Here is an 8,462-nt window from a genome sequence, read left to right as displayed (position 1 = left end):
ACCAGTTTTCCCAGCACCACTTGTGAAAGAGACTGTCTTTTCTCCATTTTATATTCTTGCCTCCTTTGTCGAAGATAAGGTGTTCATAGGTGCGTGGATTTATCTCTGGGCTTTCTATTTTGTTCCATTGATCTATATTTCTGTCTTTATGCCAGTACCATACTGTCTTGATGACTGTGGCTTTGTAGTAGAGCCTGAAGTCTGGCAGGTTAATTCCTCCAGTTCCATTCTTCTTCTTCAAGATTGCTTTGGCTATTCAAGGTTTTTTGTATTTCCATACAAATTGTGAGATTATTTGTTCTAGTTCTGTGAAAAATATCGTTGGTAGCTTGATAGCGATTGCATTGAATGTATAAATTACTTTGGGTAGTATACTCTTTCACAATATTTATTCTTCCAATCCACGAACACGGTATATTTCTCCATCTATTAGTGTCCTCTTTGATTACTTTCACTAGTGTTTTATAGTTTTCTACATACAAGTCTTTTGTTTCCTTGCTGCTGCTGCTGCTGCGTCACTTCAGTCGTGTCCGACTCTGTGTGACCCCATAGACAGAAGCCCACCAGGGTCCCCCGTCCCCGGGATTCTCCAGGCAAGAACACTGGAGTGGGTTGCCATTTCCTTCTCCAATGTGTGAAAGTGAAAAGAGAAAGTGAAGTCGCTCAGTCGTGTCCGACCCCTAGCGACCCCACGGACTGCAGCCAACGAGGCTCCTCCATCCATGGGATTTTCTAGGCAAGAGTACTGGAGTGGCTCGCCATTGCCTTCTCCCTTTGTTTCCTTAGGTAGATATATTCCTAAGTATTTAAGTCTTTTCGTTGCAACAGTGAATGGAATAGTTTCCTTAATTTCTCTATTTTCTCATTATTAGTGTATAGGAATGCAAGGGATTTCTGTGTGTTGATTTTATATCCTGAAACTTTACTGTATTCATTGATTAGCTCTAGTAGTTTTCTGGTAGAGTCTTTAGGGTTTTCTGTGTAGAGGATCATGTCATCAGCGAACAGTGAAAGCTTTACTTCTTCTTTTCCAATTTGTATTCCTTTTATGTCTTTTTCTGCTCTGATTGCTGTAGCCAAAACTTCCAGAACTATGTTGAATAGTAGAGGTGAGAGTGGGCACCCTTGTCTTGCTCCTGACTTTAGGGGAAATGCTTTCAGTTTTTCACCATTGAGGATAATGTTTGCTGTGGGTTTGTCATATATAGCTTTTATTATGTTGAGATATGTCCCTTCTAGTCCCACTTTCTGGAGGGTTTTTATCATAAATGGATGTTGTATTTTGTCGAAGGCTTTCTCTGCATCTATTGAGATAATCATATGATTTTTATTTTTCAGTTTGTTAATGTGCTGTATTACGTTGATTGATTTGCGGATATTGAAGAATCCTTGCATTCCTGGGATAAAGCCCACTTGGTCATGATGTATGATCTTCTTAATGTGTTGTTGGATTCTGATTGCTAGAATTTTGTTAAGGATTTTTGCATCTATGTTCATCAGTGATATTGGCCTGTAGTTTTCTTTTTTTGTGGGATCTTTACCAGGTTTTGGGATTAGGGTGATGGTGGCCTCATAGAATGAGTTTGGAAGTTTCCCTTCCTCAGCAATTTTCTGGAAGAGTTTGAGTAGAATAGGTGTTAGCTCTTCTCTAAATTTTTGGTAGAATTCAGCTGTGAAGCCGTCTGGATCTGGGCTTTTGTTTGCTGGAAGATTTCTGATTACTTCCTCTAGTTCTGTGCTTGTGATGGGTCTATTCAGATTTTCTATTTCTTCCTGGTTCAGTTTTGGCAAGGTGTACTTTTCTAAGAATTTGTCCATTTCTTCCAAGTTATTCATTTTATTGCCATATAATTGCTGATAGTATTCTCTAATAATCCTTTGTATTTCTGTGTTGTCGGTTGTGATCTCTCCATTTTCATTTCTAATTTTATTGATTTGGTTCTTCTCCCTTTGTTTCTTGATGAGTCTGGCTAGTGGTTTGTCAATTTTATTTACCTTCTCAAAGAACCAGCTTTTGGCTTTGTTGATTTTTGCTATGGTCTCTTTTGTTTCTTTTGCATTTATCTCTGCCCTAATTTTTACGATTTCTTTCCTTCTACTAACCCTGGGGTTCTTCATTTCTTCCTTTTCTAGTTTCTTTAGATGTAGAGTTAGGTTATTTAGTTGACTTTTTTCTTGTTTCTTGAGGTGTATCTGTATTGCTATGAACTTCCCCATTAGCACTGCTTTTACAGTGTCCCAGAGGTTTTGGGTTGTTGTGTTTTCATTTTCATTCATTTCTATGCATATTTTGATTTCTCTTTTGATTTCTTCTATGATTTGTTCATTAATCAGCAGCGTGTTGTTCAGCCTCCATATGTTGGCATTTTTAATAGTTTTTCTCCTGTAATTGAGATCTAATCTTACTGCATTGTGGTCAGAAAAGATCCTTGGAATGATTTCAATTTTTTTGAAAATTTTTTACCAAGGCTAGATTTATGGCCCAGGATGTGATCTATCCTGGAAAAGGTTCCATGTGCGCTTGAGAAAAAGGTGAAATTCATTGTTTTGGGGTGAAATGTCCTATAGAGATCTATTAGGTCTAACTGGTCTATTGTATCATTTAAAGTTTGTGTTTCCTTGTTAATTTTCTGTTTAGTTGATCTATCCATAGATGTAAGTGGGGTATTAAAGTCTCCCACTATTATTGTGTTATTGTTAATTTCCCCTTTCATACTTGTTAGTAATTGTCTTACATATTGTGGTGCTCCTATGTTGGGTGCATAAATATTTATAATTGTTATATCTTCTTCTTGGATTGATCCTTTGATCATTATGTAGTTTCCTTCTTTGTCTCTTTTCATAGCCTTTGTTTTAAAATCTATTTTATCTGATATGAGTCTTGCTACTCCTGCTTTCTTTTGGTCTCTATTTGTGTGGAATATCTTTTTCCAGCCCTTCACTTTCAGTCTGTATGTGTCCCTCATTTTGAGGTGGGTCTCTTGTAGACAACATATATGGGGGTCTTGTTTTTGTATCCATTCAGCCAGCCTTTGTCTTTTGGTTGGGGCATTTAACCCATTTACATTTAAGGTGATTATTGATAAGTATGATCCCGTAGCCATTTTCTTTATTGTTTTGGGTTTGAGTTTATATACCCTTTCTGTGTTTCCTGTCTAGAGAAGCTCCTTTAGTATTTGTTGGAGAGCTGGTTTGGTGATGCTGAATTCTCTCAGCTTTTGCGTGTCTGTAAAGCTTTTGATTTCTCCTTCATATTTGAATGAGATCCTTGCTGGGTATAGTAATCTGGGCTGTAGGTTACTTTCTTTCATCACTTTAAGTATGTCTTGCCATTCCCTCCTGGCCTGAAGAGTTTCTGCTGAAATATCAGCTGTTATCCTTATGGGGATCCCCTTGTGTGTTATTTGTTGTTTTTCCCTTGCTGCTTTTAATATTTGTTCTTTGTGTTTGATTTTTGTTAATTTGATTAATATGTGCCTTGGAGTATTTTGCCTCGGGTTTATCCTGTTAGGGACTCGATGTGTTTCTTGGACTTGGGTGATTATTTCCTTCCCCATTTTAGGGAAATTTTCAACTATTATCTCCTCAAGTATTCTCTCATGGTCTTTCTTTTTGTCTTCTTCTTCTGGGACTCCTATGATTCGAATGTTGGGGCATTTAATATTGTCCCATATGTCTCTAATATTGTCCTCATTTCTTTTAAATCTTTTTTCTTTTTCCGTCTCTGTTTCATTTATTTCTACAATTCTATCTTCTAGCTCGCTTATCCTGTCTTCTGCCTCCGTTATTCTAGTGTTTGTTCCCTCCAGAGTGTTTCTGATCTCATCTATTGCATTATTCATTGTATATTAACTTTTTTATTTCCTCTAATTCCTTATTAAACATTTCTTGCATCTTCTCAATCCTTTTCTCCAGTTTATTTATCTGTAACTCCATTTTGCTTTCCAGATTTTGAATCATTTTCACAATTAAAATTCGAAATTCTTTATCAGGTAGGTTCCCTATATCTTCCTCCCCCGTTTGTGTTGGTGGGCATCCATCCCGCTCCCCCACTTGCTGGGTATCTTTCTGCCTCCTCATTCTGCCCATACTGCTGTGTTCGGGGTGGCCTTTCCATCTCCTGGCAGCCTGTGGAGCTCTCTTTACCATGTAGTCACCTCATTGTGTGTGGGGTTGGACGGGTGACCCGTCAAGGTTCCCTGGTTAGGGAAGCCTGTGTCGATGTTCTGGTGGGTGGAGCTGGACTTCTTCTCTCTGGAGTGCAATGAAGCGTCCAGAAATGAGTCCAAGATGCCAGTGGGTTCGAGTGGCTTTGGGCAGCCTGCACATTGAAGCTCAGTGCTATTCTTCTGTGTTGCTGGATAGTTTGCATAGTATGTCTTTCACTGAAACCCACCGACCCTTGGGTGGTGCCTGGCCTCAGTGCATGCATGGAGGCACTTGATAAACACCCATCAATCAATGTTCTCTGGAACAGGAGATTCCTGGTGTTCTCAGGATCTGGACCCAAGCCTCTGCCTCTGTCTTTCAGTCCCACTCCCACAGTAGGCTCAAGGCTTCTCCCTCTGTCACTTCCAAGGCAGTTCCCTCTGTTGAAAAAGCTCTTCTGTTTTCTGGTCTCCTCAGTGTCCAATTCCCGCCCTGACACCAGGATGTGGTAGTGGACACTTTTTTTTTTTTCCCGGCTCACCTGTTCAGTCCTGCTCCCTTCGATGACCATGGGCTGCCTTTCTGAGTGCCTGATGTCTGCTGCCAGCATTCAGAAGTTGTTTTGTGGGATTTACTCAGCGTTCAAATGTTCTTTTGCTGATTTTGTGGGGGAGAAAGTGGTCGCCCCGTCCTATTCCTCCGCCATCTTCCTGTGCTCCTCTGGAATTAGTCATCATTAACATGTGACATTACCAAAAACTGAATCTAAAATAAACTTAAAATTTCAAAATAGTAACTTTTAATTATGAATGGGATAAGCCATCAAGTGATGGTTGGGGCTGTTAATTTCCAACAAGACACTTTGTTGAAATGTTCCTTCTGATACTCCAGGTATAAATGAGAACCTTCAAAAAACAAGGGCAGAACCAAAGTACAGTAAAGATGCCTCTGCAGCTTAAGCCTCCCATACACCTAGACTCCTGACAGAAAGTTAGGCAAAGCATCTTTCCTGCAAATTAAGCGGGTTTCCAGTATTCCCATGTAGACAAGCCTTCAGAGACAGGCACTTAAGCGTATCTTTAGGATATACCATCTTGGCTCTGGCTGCGTTAATTATGCCTGAAGAGTTTAATACCCATCCAAGTCCAAAGGTGGACGAACACATAAACAGGTATGGGAATCGGCAAGAGCAGATGTAGAAGCACAGACTGGTGATGCTAGTGCAGCCCTGCAGGAAGTCTTCTTCCACAGAGGCTGAGTAAAACAGTCCTGCTAATATACCAGTGGAGTCAGGGCAGTCAACATAGGAAGAGCCAGAAACGTTCTTCTCCTCCACCTATTACCCGCCACTCTGACTTTTTAAAAGGTAGGTGGTATTTAGAATATTTAGTTGTGTGTGTTGTTTTAAAGTATGATCTAATGCACCTCATGCGACGAGTTGACTCACTGGAAAAGAGTCTGATGCTGGGAAGGATTGGGGTTGGGAGGAGAAGGGGACGGCAGAGAATGAGATGACTGGATGGCATCACCGACTCCATGGACATGAGTTTGAGTGAGCTCTGGGAGTTGGTGATGGACAGGGAGGCCTGGCGTGCTGCGGTTCATGGGGTCACAAAGAGTCAGACACGACTGAGTGACTGAACGGAACTGAACTGAATGCTGCTCCACTTCTTCTTGCTTCTTATTTCGATGCGTCATCCTAGCTGCCTGTGGTATCATATTAGGAATCCCATCAATAATTGGATAGGCTGTTCCTAACTCTTCATTAATCAATTCATTTGTCGATGCTTCATATCTGAGCGGCTTCTTGGAGCGTGGACACACCAGGAACTCCAGCAAGGCCTGGTTGAAGGCGCGGGGCGGTTTCTCCGTCCTCTCGCTCTTGCTCTTATCCGCGGACGCCCGCGAGCTGGACGCGTGCAGACACCTCAGGGCGACCGCGGACGGCGGCGCGTGTGTCCCTCGCAGCGCTGACGCGAGCCGGCCGCACACTCTGCTCAGCATGGTCTGGCAGCCGCGACCGGGCCTCTGCGCGCCCTCGGCCACCAGGGCAGCCCTCTCTACTCAGACTGCAAGAACCAGAACAACCTTTTCTTCCTCTGCCAGAGTGTCTAAGAACTCTAGAGAAGAGTTTTTGTTCAAAAACACTATGGTTACCAAAGGCAGACTCTGAGGGTATCTTTGCTTGTGATCAGACTATACAGACCGTCAAACTAGAGGATACGGCACTACCCCTCTAATCGGTGTTTGTGACACAATGATTCCAGCTTAGAATTTTCAGTTTTGGTCACAGTGCCTAAGTAATTCAGACCAGACTTTCACCAAGAATACTTAGAAAAATGGAAGAAAGCATTTTTAAAGTATCTGTTTGGAGGCATCAGAGAATTAAGAAGATAGTGAAAATTCAGCATGAAGAGCTGTAGGTCCAGGAACTAGGAAGAGAACAGAACACAGAGAAATGAACCCAGCATTTGGAGCCACTTTTTGTAGGGTGAGCAATTGGGAGGAGAGCCTGTTAGTAATTTTTCAACTGATTGCAATGGGTTAGAGATGCTCACCCATCGTCTTTCTCAGTCAATCCCTTTCTGATACCTTTGGAGAATTTCCTGTCCATCCCATGTACAACTAGTGGGGATTTTAATCATGACTTCCAATTGGCCAGGCATATGACCTAAGCTGTGGGCAATCAAATAATGCCACCCAGGAGAACGTCATTAAGACAAATAATACAGTTGAGACCTGAAATTTGAAGAGGTCCATCCAACCATTAGAAGTAGCCAAGATAAGGGTTACAGGAAAGAAGTCAGTCAGCGAAGGTATGATCAGTGAGCTTAAGAGTGGGTGGTGCCATGGAACCCAAGAGAAGGGAGTGCTTCATGAAACCCAGGGAGGTCAACTACGCCAGACGCTACTGGGAGGTCAGGGTGATGACAAAGTATCCATTATGCATGGCACTGTGGAGGCCGTTGGTGACTTTTGGCAAGAGAAATTTCAGGAAAGTGATGGGGCAGAGCCAGATTGGAGTGGGAAGGAAAGAAACCAGGTAGTGAAGAAATGCAAACTGAGCAGACAATTATTTTGTGGTTTGGCTTTGAAGGAGGTAGGAAATGTAGCCACACCTGGAAGTAGATAAGGAGTCAAAGGAGTGTTTGTTTTGCTTCAGGTGAAAGACATGCTTGTATGATCTCTCTGAAGTCAAACTGATTTCTATCAGCCATGAAACCACCTTTGGTCCTAGTTTTAAGTTCTTTGTTTCCTACAACTAACTTCTTGATAATCAGATGCTGACAATAAATAAGCCTGGAAGCCCTGCATTTGAACATAAATATTTGAGAACTTGGGCTTCCCTGATAGCTCAGTTGGTTAAGAATCTGCCTGCAGTGCAGGAGACTCCAGTTCGATTCCTGGGTTGGGAAGATCCCCTGGAGAAGGGATAGGCTACCCACTCCAGTATTCTTGGGCTTCCCTTGTGGCTTAGCTGGTAAAGAATCTGCCTACAATGTGGGAGACCAGGGTTTGATCCCTGGGTTGGGAAGATCCCCTGGAGAAGGGAAGGGCTACCCATTCCAGTATTCTGGTTTGGAGAATTCTATGAGAACTTTAGAACTGTCATGAAATGGACCCTTGGTCTTCTAGTCCAATCACAATGTGCCCTGCTAAGTTTCTGCACTCGGTTAATGACAGAATCTCCTCCTTGAAGACTAGCAAAGCCAGACACAGAACTTCCACTTCACTGTTGAATGCAATGGTTTGCAGGACTCAGATTCACTCTCAGAGTTGTCAGAATTATACAGAGCAAAACAGTCTGAAAGTCTCTTTTCCCAGTCTCTGGAGAGTATGATATGTGTGAGCCTGTTCTTTCAGTTCAGTTCAGTCACTCAGTCGTGTCTGACTCTCTGCGACCCCATGAATCACAGCACGCCAGGCCTCCCTGTCCATCACCAACTCCCGGAGTTCACCCAAACTCATGTCCATCGAGTCGGTGATGCCATCCAGCCATCTCATTCTCTGTCGTCCCCTTCTCCTCCCGCCCCAAACCTTTCCCAGCATCAGACTCTTTTCCAGTGAGTCAACTCATCGCATGAGGTGGCCAAAGTATTGCAGTTTCAGCTTTAGCATCAGTCCCTCCAATGAACAACCAGGATTGATCTTCTCTAGAATGGACTGGTTGGATCTCCTTGCAGTACAAGGGACTCTCAAGTCTTCTCCAGCACCACAGTTCAAAAGCATCAATTCTTTGGCGATCAGCCTTCTTCATAGTCCAACTCTCACATCCATACATGACCACGGGAAAAACCATAGCCTTGACTAGA

The 8,462-nt window shown here is 42.5% G+C and overlaps 2 pseudogenes; both read right to left on the bottom strand.

The window, feature by feature from the left end:
• Positions 1 to 5,258: 5,258 nt before the first annotated feature.
• LOC148774058 (phosphatidylinositol N-acetylglucosaminyltransferase subunit Y-like) lies at positions 5,259 to 5,463 on the bottom strand (annotated as a pseudogene).
• A 25-nt stretch (positions 5,464 to 5,488) lies between these two features.
• Positions 5,489 to 6,153, bottom strand: LOC129547633 (protein preY, mitochondrial pseudogene; annotated as a pseudogene).
• Between the last annotated feature and the right edge of the window lie 2,309 nt (positions 6,154 to 8,462).

Source organism: Moschus berezovskii, chromosome 24 (genome assembly GCF_049115385.1).
Source record: "Moschus berezovskii isolate FMDL1 chromosome 24, NW_MosBer_1.0, whole genome shotgun sequence".
Taxonomy (NCBI): Eukaryota; Metazoa; Chordata; class Mammalia; order Artiodactyla; family Moschidae; genus Moschus; species Moschus berezovskii.
Note: the sequence above shows the minus strand (reverse complement) of the source record. Positions and strands in the feature narration are given on the sequence as shown.